Raw genomic sequence first — 13,148 nt, forward strand, 5'->3', positions numbered from 1 at the left:
AGTCTAGTGAGCAGTAGTGGCATTCTTTGGCAATAAATACATACATCATGCCTTCGAAATTCCACACCAACATGCTATTTGGTGTATTAAAACAGTAACAAAACCCCCCCCCCCAAAAAAACAGTAGTATGATATGGAAAATAATTCAGGTTTTTTCACTTTATCTGAGGCTGATCTCACTTTATCTGAGGCTCCAAGGAAGTAGCATCTTCAACCTTTTATTCACTCAAAATGAGGTTGACACTTATTGAGATGTATGGTGCAGAATAATCCTGAAAATTAGCGAGGAAGAGCTACCTCGCTAATTAGCTGTAGCAGGGGGAGGAGGAAGTAGCAACGCAGCTAGCATGCTCTTATTCACCTTGTTCCATTTCAGGATATTCCGAAGATCATCTGTTAAAAATGTAATAGCTGAAAGTTTGGCTAATATAACATATCCCCCCAGTCTTAAGCATCATTAAAATACAGACCATAATACATCTTTTTTTTGGTGTATTCTACTCAGGGATAAAACGCAGAAGTTTTCTGGCATTTTTTTCTGTTAAGTTGGCAAAGTCTTCTCTTCTGCTGAAAAGAGATGTTTTACTGGACACTCTGCATTACTTTACTGGCCGCTCTCCTCCCAATCATCCCTGCGGGGTTAATAAGGTGAAATTTAAATCCGAAATCCCTGACAGTACATTTTCTGACGCCGGGCCGGTTGGGTTCTGCATGGCTGTTTGGATCAAAGTGTGGTTATCTCTTATATTGAGCTGTTCTAACCTCTGTCCAATCTGATTAAACAGAGAAGGGCTGTGAATTTCCTGAGTTAATCAGGACCAGCTTTCAGGGTCACTTAGTGTTTAAGGCGCCTTAACAAGCAAAAATGCTAAGGAACATAACCGAAAACGCGAACGGCAGTCGAACGAAAACATCTGCTGAGGAAACATCTGAGGAATGTTTTTTTCATGGTTTCGTGTACGTCGCATGGTGACTACAACTCCTCTGTTCATTTTCTGGTAGGTACATATAATTTTAAGCCCAGCATGACAAGACAGAGGAGCAAATGAACACGACAAACTCTCACCTATTAATATGGTGCCTAGCGTGTTTAATTATCAAACCTGATGAACACGGGCTCATTAGGTGAGACTTGAAGAAGAACTTTGCTGTTTGAAAATGGTTAGCTCAATGGCTGTGTTCATGAATCCTTTGTGCTCCCGCTGAGTTAACAGAACCATTGCATTTATGGATTATCTTTTAGGCTTTGGAGAAGAAAAAACGAAAAAGAGAGGAAAATAGAAAACAAGCGTTCCCCCCCCCCCCAAACCCAACCAGCTTTTCTTCCAGCTGACAATATAGGCTATATTGAAGGAGAAAAATAACACCTTGAGATAAGCTTTTGATCTGTTTTCTTACAAAATATCTAAAGAAAATTTTTTTTTGCGGATGATGCACCCAGTGTCTACTGCTTTAGTGTATTGTGCGGTTCTGCAGTAGGAGAATGGCGCTTTCAGGCAAAATACACACAGCTTTGTACAATAAGTGAATTATTTTTTTATCAACATTGGTAATTCATTGAATAGTTTAATATTCCATGAAATGTTTACTATGTGCCAGCAGTTCCCAAACTTCACTATTAGCACCACCACCAAAACATTACGATCAGCATAAAACAGTGGTGTAGGCCCAGCATTCTCATATTCCTAATATGAATATTATTTATTATTAACTGTCATACACTGTCAGTGGTGCAGTCAAGCACACAGCAAGCGAGAATATTAACTATACTACATTGAGGATATTAAGAATAATAACTACAATGCTTTAAAAATGTTAATGCTGCTCTCTGCACTCATCATTTTGTGCCACTTTAACACATGTGATTCATTTTTAGTGTATTGTGCTGTCATATTACAGAACAAAATTGCACAGTGTTACTATAAACAAGCTTTTATGAAGAAAAAAATAAGTCCCATGAATGTGTTGTAATATGGGAGTTAGAAAGAACAGAACAGCACATGGGAACAGTGTGAAATATGAAATAATTTTAATGCATTAGGCAGGAGAATGAAATTGGCTCAGTGGACCCTGTGCCCACAGTTTTCTTTAGACTTTGGAAAATGGTTCAGCGGGACCACTACTTTCACACCAAGCTGCCCGTTTCTATTATTTGCTACAGAGGACAACAAAACTACAAGTTGAACGCCTGTCTCAATGTTCCCCTGCCTTGTCTCAATGCAGTTTCTTGCTATAGTTTGCCAGTTCTTGATTAAAATGTTGACTTTTTACTTGGAATTAACCCGATTAATGTAATTGAATGTAAAAGCCCGTAGCTCAGCAGAGCTCGTGATCAGAGAAGATGGATTAAGAGAGAAGGCTTTCAAATTGAATACAGTTTTCCCTCCTCAGCCTGTTAATTGTACCGTTTACCACTACCTGAGTCAGTGGCCACTGCTATTTAGTCTCTCTAATGATGATGCACAGTCTGCTTCGGCCAGAGATAATTAAAAAAAAAAGAAAGAAAGAAAGAAAGAAAAAAAGACACCCTCACCTTTCTCTCTCTCCGCCTTTACTTTCAGCCCGTTGACAGCTGAGCTCACACCAAATATTGAGCTGTCCTCCTGGCAGGATCTTGACTGTCAGCATCAAGCTCTTTAAACAGTCTCCTGTGCAGTTTCTTCACAGAAAACTTTTATTGGACTCTGGTCTTTTACTCAGGATTGACAGAAGACTCTTAACTTTTTTTTTTTTTTTTTTTGCAGGGACGGAGAAATTTTATAAACAGCATAGAAATAATTAAGTATCTCTGCCATCTTAGCAATAGAGACAAATTGATATTGTGTAATCTCTCACAGTCACAATAAATGTTTTAAAAACAGCAAAAGCATGACCTTAACCAGCTATAAGGACACAAAGAGCCAGACCTCTGTATGTATTCATGTTATCTGGTGATGAAGTTCCTTTTGAAAAAGAAAGCAAAGTGATTGTGAAACGTTGCAGCACAGCACAAGGTGACACAACAAAATGTGTCCTCTGCATCACCCTTGGTGAGCAGTGGGCAGCAATGACAGGCTCCCGGGGAGCAGTGTGTGGGGACGGTGCTTTACTCAGTGGCACCTGAGTGGATCGGGATTCGAACCGGCAACCTTCTGGTTACGGGGCCACTCCCTTAACCGCTAGGCCACCACTGCACAGAATCCTGGGTGCAATGACACAGCAAGGATCAAACTTACCCTGACAAGACAGACAGGTCTGCAACGGTAAAAGAACACAACATACCATACGCTTTTGATTTAATGTTGTTTGTGAAACGTACATAATGTTTTTCTATTAAAATATGAACAGAGGGTGTACAGATCAATTCACAGGGACACAAGTGTTGTGCATTTTAAGACTGGGTGTTTCAAACATGTTAAATGTCAAATGGTTTAGAGAACATGAATGAATGAAGACATGTAAAGAAAAAGGAAGCATGAATAAAATCCCCATTGTTTTAACTCTCTGGACATGAGAGAAGTTTAAGTCCAGGTTGAAGGCACAGTTTCTCCCAGTATGGAGGGCAGGGGTGCGATTCGGCTGCAGCGTCTGGCAGGGCCCCGGTAGCACTGACACTGTTTTCCAATTCCACACACACGGCCACAGGCTAAGCCACATCAAGGCTCATTATTTTCATCACATGCCACATTTGTAACCTGTTAGCGGGTAAATTGTGATGAAATAGGCTGATGGCCCTTCCCTTATCTCCACCATCCGAGGCAGGCGCTCTCCCTCACTGATAGGTACAGGCGAGGGTTAATTGGCCGACTTTTCTTTTTTTTTTTGGCAGCAATTTTCTTTTTTTGCAGCCCATGCCATGAATACAGTTGCGAGTTTCAAAGCCTGACATGACAGAATATATTGTGTCTGGGTGGAGGGGAGGGTGAGCATCGGCTCGCCAATCTGCTCTGCAGCCGATTGGGAAAGATGACATTTTTATTTGGAGAATGTGGTCGGAAATGTTTAACCTCATCTGTAATAAACAGACACCATCAGCGGATGAGTCTACTTAATGAACTCATTTCATTTCTCTCACAGATGACTTGTTGACCCGCTTACTCTTTTTTTTTTTTCTCTTCGCATTCCTTCTGAGAGAAAAGCGCCTTCTCAGGCATGTCCGCTTTTCCCCCCAGCACTCTTATCTTTGTGGGTTACAGTATTTTGTTACATGGAATAAAGCATCTGTCCCTTAAATATTTCAACTAAAATGAAATATTACTTAATCAGAATTATAGCCAGTACATTATTTCATGCAACTTGTATGAATGAATTTAATTCCTCCCAATTTGGATGGTTTTGGCTTATACTCATTTTCTGATGTATGTAGCCAGTACGGGAAAAATAGGACAGAGAGTCCTATTCCCCCACACTGTGTTTTGAGTTCATAAGGTTTAAAGTTGAATGTTGTGATCCAGCACAATTTTGATATTTTTTCAGTTTAAATACGCTTTGAAGTAAAAGATATGTATGTAAAGTCTTATGATTAAGCGCAAAGTTATGCTTATTTGTGTCATTATCTCAATACTAAATAAACAGTATCGCAATTGTGTTGTTTTGGTGCATGACTTCAGCTCTGAAGAAAGATTTGTAAGTTGGGCTTTAGGACGACCCGTCAATCAGGTACTAATTAGAGTCTAGAGATCTCTCTTTATGCGGCCATTTCATATTCATCTGACAAGTCATCGCCTAGAATCCATATGTAACCTTGTTAATTCAAATGAATCCATTAGGGCAAGCGGCATAATGCACATAGTTCATACTGTGTTATGAATTCATCAGAATTGATTAAATTATGAGAAAACTAGTTTTTGCAGTTACTCATGTTTAATGCAATAAACATATGGTAAATATGCAGTGAAAAGCATTGGGCTACATGCCTTATTAAGAACTATGAGAGCACCGACGTTGATTTTTAAGTATGAAATCTCATTTAAGATTTCTGCTGGAGAAATATGGTAGATGTAGTTTACTGGAACAGAAGCAATGAAGAGCGAAAAAATGGGTGGCTGGGGAGGGAGGGGGGTAGAAATGTCCTCAATTTATGCTGCCACCAGTCCTGAGCATATGCTGAAATAATTAGGGGGAAAAAAATCTCTCGCTTGCGCAAACTTCCAATTGCCAAAAAAATAATCTGTCTCAAACAAAGGAAAGACCCCCATGGTGCTTGGGTCTACAGTTTCTGTCATGTGTATTCCTGTGGGGTTTCACATGACAAAATGCAGAAAGTTGTTTTGTCCCTCTTCCTGTCACGTTACACCCCTTAACCGTAGAACCCCCCCCCCTCCTCCTCCTCTCTCTCTCTCCCTCTCGCTCTCCCTCTTTTTCTCATGTTGTCTCACTGTCTGTGCTGTCAGCCCATAGCCTGGCACCTGCTCTCATGTTCCTAATTAGTCTCATTTAATTAATTATATTCTGCTGCACGTCTCCTTATCTACTGTTCTCGCTGCCTCTTTTTTCCCCTGGTTACTTTGAGTTGGGATAATCGTTCTCTGTACCCCCGTGTTCTAGATGTTTGGAGAACCCTGCTCAGCCTTTAGTCCTTTGTTCGACGACGATGTCAAATGCCCACATGCCCACAAGCCCATAGATGGACCAGCAGCTATTTATTCACTGTTTAACATTTTCAACCCACGTTGATTCCTGATAATGACAAATTTACGATAAAAACGACTTTTTTTTTATGTAAAGTGCCAGTCTTTTAAATTCAGTGTGATGTCTCTGTTGTATTTTTTTCTTTTCTTTTTGCATAACCCTGTCACTGCGCGACCTTTGCGTAGGGCTCCAGCATTTAGTGACTGACACCGTAATCCACCGCCTCTTTAGTTTGCCTAAGAAAACAACTCGAGCTTAAGCCTGGGGAGCAAGCAGAAGTCAGGGGAGCAGTTTACCACAGACAGTTTACCTAAGCACCTTTTTCTTCTCCGTTAGCTTTTCCATTTTGTTTGTCAGATTCACTTGGGTTGTATGCCAGGGTTGTCCATCAAGTTTATTTGCGACGAAGTAAACAGTGGAGTTTTTTTTTTTGTGTGTGTGTGTTTTTTCCTCCAGTGAAGTGTGCTGAGACTGAAGTGGGACGGGACAAGATTTAATGTGCCCATTGGAAATTTTGGTTCATGGGAACCCGAGGCTAATCCCTCATCATTTGAACCAGACAGAGAGAAGTTAGTGGAGACCCTGTGTGTCTGCAGCAGAACCGTACAAAGAAAAAAGTTTAAGTCTGTATTGGCTTTGCGGTCTGATCATAAGCATGCATTTGGCTTACCTGATAATTTTATTATTGCACCTTCCAGACCAGTGTTTTTCCCCCTTTCAATAAAAACAATGCCAAGAAAAGATCAGAAATACTTCTATCTGGTTTTCAGGATTTAATTGTCTGTAGTAACAAATTATTTATTCACAAAAAGCTCGTGTGTTGACACTCACTGCACTACATCAAAAATTACTTAACAAAAAATCTTTGTAATTTTTTCTTGTTAGATAATTGATTAGATATTTAATCCAAGACCTAAGATTCTTGCCTAGGATTCATGGACATCTGTGCCATGTGTTTATTCCGTAAAGACTCTGCATTTAGAGGAGCTGTCTGTGGTGCTGATTCCAGGAGTGTGAAGGGGTGAGAACCCACTAACTATTGGGGTTAAAACCCGCAAGCGAAACGAGGCGTAGACACACATTGCACGCTTCTTGCATGTTATTGAAGTCACACTGCTTTGCATCCAAGCGACACCCACGTGAGGCCATCCAAGGTACCAACTCATTCGCGTGGGCATCAAAGTGGAAAGAGTCCTCGAGTTTCATTTCCTGGAGCTGGCAGCACTGCCCCGCAGCTGCCTCCCGTCCTCCTCTTACCACGCAATGAGTCGCCGGCTCAAGAAAAAAGGGCCTTCATTAATAAAACAGGGCGCCACAAAGGGGAAGATCAAACTTTTGGCGGCGAGGGAGGAGACGCGGCCTGATAGGGTTTCCCTCCCTGCGCTTAAATAGCTTTGCATTGACCATATGGATGTCATAATTACCAGTGGGATGGAGCAGTTGCTGCTTGATCTCCAGCCCGAAGGATCCCACAACACCTTAATTAGCGTGCGTTGATATCCTGGGCCCTTCCTGGGCTAATTTGTTGCTTTCTTCCTTCCCTCCCCAACTCGGTCAATGACTGGGTAGAAACAGGTACAGTCACGACAAATAACTATCTGTCAGAAGCTTTATTACCAAAACCAGACACTCGTGTAACTAAAAATTATGCAACATTACATTTGCCTTTTGAGGGAAAGGCAGGCGTCCTCATGACAAATTATGGCATGGAGGATTATTCCTCAGCGGGAGGGTTGGGTGGGGGGGCTTTTTTTTAGGGAAAGGTGGGGTGGGTTTTTATTCTATTAACCCCGGTGTGGTGCTAAAGGATCTGTTTATGAAAAGGAAATGACAAGAAGTCAGGTTGACAGGGCTGGAGTGAGACAGTTAAATGCCCCTCACTGCTTTGGATAATTAATAAATAAAGTACCAGGGGAGCCCTTCCATGCCTTCCTGTATGACAGGGGCTGTCTCCAGTGCGCTAAAGCATTAAATGACCAATTTCTGTCAGACTAACTTCCACCACGCACTCACTCTCTTTCTCTCTCGACCCCCCCACACCCACCCCCCCAACACCACCACCACCACCCACCTCACCCCTCCAAAGTGAGCTACTTCTTTGCTCTGAGTTTTTCAGCGACTGATGGCTCTAGTTCATTTCTGCTGAATTAATTGGTCCCTGAATGAATTCTGTTGACAGGGCAATTCATCATGTGTTTGGCCTGACAGTGACTGGGTGTTGGGAAGGGCTGGAGGGAGGAGGTGGGGGTGGCGACTGCGCGGAGTGGAATGGGGAGCCGGCGGGGGGAAGGTGGGGGGTTAGGGGAGAGAGCGGATGGGGGGTTGGGGCTCCGGGTCTTTCTGTCTCTCTCCAGTTAGACCCTTAAGCGGGAGGACGAACCTCTTTGTGGAGCTTTTAAAGAATAGTTTTTTTTTCTCTTCTTCTCTTTCTCCTCTTCTCTCTTCTTCCTCAGGACGTCTGGGGTGCCTAGGGGCTGCAAACAAACAAATACCCCATAGGTAGAGCCTTTGTCAGGCTGTAGAAGATCTCTACTTGACTGGAGAGGCAGGTCAGCTTGGCTCGCCCCTCTTTTAGACGCGATTAGCGCTCTTCCTCCCTCATTTCGATGAGGCAGATGACATAACCACACAGTGAGGCGCACTGCATCGGTTCTTAATTACACCATGTATGGTACAATAGGCATTAGCAGCAATCATTTAGCTGTTGAAAGAAAATTGGTTTTGGCTGCCGATTGAAGTGGCCAGATTTGGCAGGGCAGCTGATCAGGCGCAGCCTGGTAAAAAAAAAAATGTTGGGCTAATAATATAACTAATAAAAACCACTCTTTTGTAGTTGCACAGAAGTGCCTCCACCACCCAAGCAGAGCCTCGCTTCTCACCAATGTTCAGTCAATCAATGCTTGCTCATTAGGAACCTCAGAAACTTATGTAACTGTCTCCTGGATGGTCTCACACAGCCAGGGTAAAAATTACCTCATAATCACTGTGCAGCCATCAAAAGGGCCTTGCTTGTTCCACTGACACTCATGCCGCAGCCAGCAGGAATGATGGCAACTCTTTATTCCTATCAGACTGTTGCCGTGTCCAATTAGACGCGATGCATGCAGATTGATCGGGAACGCGTTCTTGTCGGATGAGACGTCCATGACCCCTCCAGTGCTTTAAAAGGGATTTCAGAAGGAAAGTGCTTCATTATCAAATGCGCTTTCGTGTAACATTTGCATGTAGCATTTCAAACATGTCATGTTTCACACAGGAGATAAAATAAGTGTTACAAACTAGAATTGTTATTAAAATAAATTATTAAAATGAATTGTTAGAAATTTGGGAGAAATAATGGATTGTTTGATAGTGATTATTTCCTGCATTAAATAAAAAATCCATTCTAGAAATGTGAAAATGACCATGGCGCAACATCTAATGAGGATTTCTTATTGCAAGTACAAGGTGAACAATCTGATGTTGCCTTAAAGAAATATGATATTATGATATGATATTATCAGCATGGAAAATCATGACTGATTACTTGGCCAATGTAGGTTCATAATACCAATTAAAACAAGGATTTGTTCATAATATGTGTTTCCTTAATTAAGGGGTAAATGTAAGATATATAATATTAACCCTTTGTTGGTTTTTATCCTATTAACAAGTAAGAGTGGACAGGGGGAGATGATTTCACGAATCTCTCATCAGACCACAAAAGATCCTAGTTCACTGCTGCAAAATGTTTAATAAACTATGCGCAACTCTATGACAATTACACCACATTCCGTAATTAATTCCAACCCCTAATGAGGAGTTTATGATTGACAGGAGATTGTTGGCCTCTCCCCTCGGCAGCATCAGATATGACAGCAAGATGATGACAGGCACATACGCTGCTGACAGGAGCGAACAGCGAGTGCTGTCCACTGCAGCTCTCTTTTTACCCCTGACTGACATCTCGTCAGAAAAAAGAATACTCATTTTGCAATAAAGCACTTGCAATAAAGCGATTGTGATTAACCCCAAGAAATTCCTGAGGGTTCTTTATGCCCGATAGATCTGGCAACCCTATCTTCATAAGTCCTGGTGTGTGTTCATGCAATTAGCTTGAGTGATCCTGCATGGTGTTCATTCCATACATTTCCAGCAGAGCTGTGAGGTTTCAGGGGGCAAATTCATTCTACTCTGGAAGTCAGGAAGAATCATACCTAGGATTAAAATTACACGTAAAAAAATGACTGGCATTTAAGACGTTTAAGATGCAATTTGTGCAAGCCCCGATTTGTGCAAATTGTGTTTTGTTTCTTCTCCTAGCTTCTCCCAAACTTCCAATAAATTGCAAGCTTTGATGGGCCGCAGTGCATGTGTGCAAAGAGTTCCAACTGTTATCGACAGAAAGACACGTATAACAAAGACTAACAGCACAGGGTAGCGGCCCCCCCTCCCTCCCGAGCAATAAAAAACAGACTCAATGAGGGTCAAGTGTTTTTGTAAATCTTGGTGGAAGCTCGGCGCTGCATGGCTGGGGGCCCTCAGCGCGTTTGAGGAGTGGAGAGGATGACAGGTGCTTTTTGTAATGCCTTGCTGATGAGAGCCAATCAGCTGATTTCATTCTGGTGTGTGGGGTTTTTTTTTTTCTTTCTTTTTCTACCACCACCCCGCTGTCCATACTTTTTTTTTTGTCATCTGGCATGCTAAAGTAAAGATGAGCTTGATTGACAGATGCATCCGGGTTCACAGTTTATTGGTTTCTGCAAAAGAGCCAGATATGCCAATTTAGACAGGGGAGTGACAAAAAGTTTCCATCTAAATGGAATAATTTTACCACTGGGAATTCTCAGCTGGGGGAAGAATGAAGGAGAGTCTTTTTTATATTTTAACAAGGGCCTGAATGACAAACATAGACGACAGTTAGAGGCTGACAGAACATCAGCCTTTGATGCTTCACAGGGGAGCTATGAAATAAACAATAGGCAGAGAAATTGAATTACAACTGGCGAGGACGGTGAGGAGGGCTGGCTGCTGCAGCCAGTTGTGAGCTGCGGAGGGAACCCGGCGCATCATTAAATATACGGCGATGCGCTGCGCATCGCTCGGACTCTCACTCCCTCCTTCTTCCGCACTCTCCTCCCCTCACATGGCGCTCGTCCTCCCTCCCGCTTGTTATTTCTTGCCCACCCCCCTTCTCTCTCCTCCTTCTTGTCCTCATAAAAACATACTATATACACTCCTATACTATTCGGGCCATTGAAATTGTGTCTGCATAAGCCTATACTTGGTGATTAACGTATTAAATGACCATTAACTTGAACTGCTCTCTCCCTCTAATTTCTTGTATTTGAACATATCAATGGTTTTCAAAACTGTCATTGTTGGATGAGATTTGATTGGAGGGATCATCTAATCAGCAACTCATCATGGTGACGAGGTTGTGTTGGTGTTGAAATTCAACAAATGAGGGCCAAGGAATGGCTGCAATAGAAACCAAATGACACCTTTATTCGATGCATTACCTGTTGGAACATTAAAGTGGACATGGCATCTGTTATGATATATTCATTTCATGCCATTCATAAAAAGGCCTTACAGAACAAAACTGCCTGTCTTCTCCAGTCTCATGTTCTTTATACAGAAAAAAAAAAAAACTTTTCAGACAGATATATCACATTTTCTTCATTTTTGTATTACACTTACATCTCTATCTGCTGTCCTAAGTACTTACACTTTGCACTTTCTATGTCTTCTTTATTTTCTTGCCTTCTCTTTTCACACATTCCCTCTTCAACTAAAGAATATTGTCATATCGCGCATTACAGGATAAGAAATTAGAGATATAGAGGGCATGAGGCTTATGTTTATTGTTAACTAAAACGTTGGAATACATTACCTGTTACTCTCAATGAAGCAGAATCACTTAAGTAAAAAAAAATAAAAAAAAAACTTCACTTTTTACCACAATCATTTAAGCTTAAACAGATTTGCATCTTCGTCTGTCTGCTGTATTCAGTACACATGCAATAAACTTCTGTCTGTTGGCTTCATTCTCTCTCCTTCATTTTTGGTGAATTGTATGGATGCAGATATTTTTTAGTGCCACCACTGAACACATGCTGTACCGTGGTAAAGCAGTAGTTGGCACTGGCTCAGCTTTAAATGTAAACCCTTCTGCAATTTCGTTGAAAGGGGGTTAATAACGGAGCGAGTCACAGGTATGACATACAAAAATTTTTTTTATTTCTCATGTGCACCAAAAAAGAAATGGAACAAAAAACCCAGAACAGAATGATGATTGAGGCCATGTGGCGTTATAGTTCTTGTGATGTCCTTGACAGACCTCCTGTATGGTCTGTACAACTGGGGAAGACCCATTCCATTTCCCCAATGCTGGGGTCTCCTCATAACTAACGGCCTTCACATAACCTCAGCGAAGCACATTCCCATTAAATGAAATAAGTCACTCAGGGATCTTAAGCATCTGCAGAGACAGTTGATTTTTTTCATCATTAAATGACATTTATACAATTGAGACAATGTGAAGCTAGAGTCTCCATTCTTTTACCAGATCGCCAAAGGGCTTGCATGTGTGTAAAATTAAATACAAAGCAAACCGGTCAATTATCTTTCTTTGTTCTAATTCTCCTTCTGTCTATTTGCATCTCTCAGAAAGTTTGTGTGTGTGTGTGTTTTCATATCTGAATGTTTCATGTGTGAAGTGTTGCCATGGTCAAGCATTACGATGGTAGTTAGATTTCTTCCACCTTTTTCTCTCTACACAGATCATCCCCATTTGCCGCCCTCGTCCATTCAGTGGTTCAATCAAGCGACAGAGGAGGATACAAGAAAGCCATTTTACTCAATTTGCATAGTGATGTAAAACATGATCATGGGATAGAAAAAAAAGAAAAAGAAAAACTGAGAACAGACACAACGCACACACACAGGCTTACATGTGATGGTTAGCTTTTGAAGCCGACAAGATGCTGCCGGCGAGGATTCAAAGTTTCTGCTGTGCTTCTGCACAGAGCACAAGTGGTAAGACACATATGCAATGTAGTTTTTTTTTTTCTTCTTCTTTCCTCCAATCTTTTATCTACAAACGGAACCAGTAAATTAGTAAGATACAATGGTCAAGTGTACGTGATCATATTTACACAGAAGAATTGTCTTCACATTATACACAAATCATTCTACGAAGCAGCAGTTTTGTTGCAAATGACATTACATTGAGTAGCGGAAGTCAACTCTTTTCTTTTTTTTTCTCTTGTTTACAGTTCTGTATATGCATTATGACAACCCTTTCGCCTCAAATTACCACATACATGTTCAGTGTGGACTACATTTGAAAACATAATACTGCTTTATTAATGTATACATATGCCTCAAAATAAAATATTAAATATCAAACTAAGTCTTTGGCAAACGTGGTTTAAAAGTACATTCACTTTACATTTTCCTGGAGCCTTGTTTTGTCTTCATGTCCTCTCTGAATGTATTCGTCGGTTGTCGTGTAGGAACATGCAGCACCGTCTCAGCAGCACCAACTCAGCTCT

This window comes from Denticeps clupeoides, chromosome 8 (assembly GCF_900700375.1).
Source record: "Denticeps clupeoides chromosome 8, fDenClu1.1, whole genome shotgun sequence".
NCBI classification, from domain to species: Eukaryota; Metazoa; Chordata; class Actinopteri; order Clupeiformes; family Denticipitidae; genus Denticeps; species Denticeps clupeoides.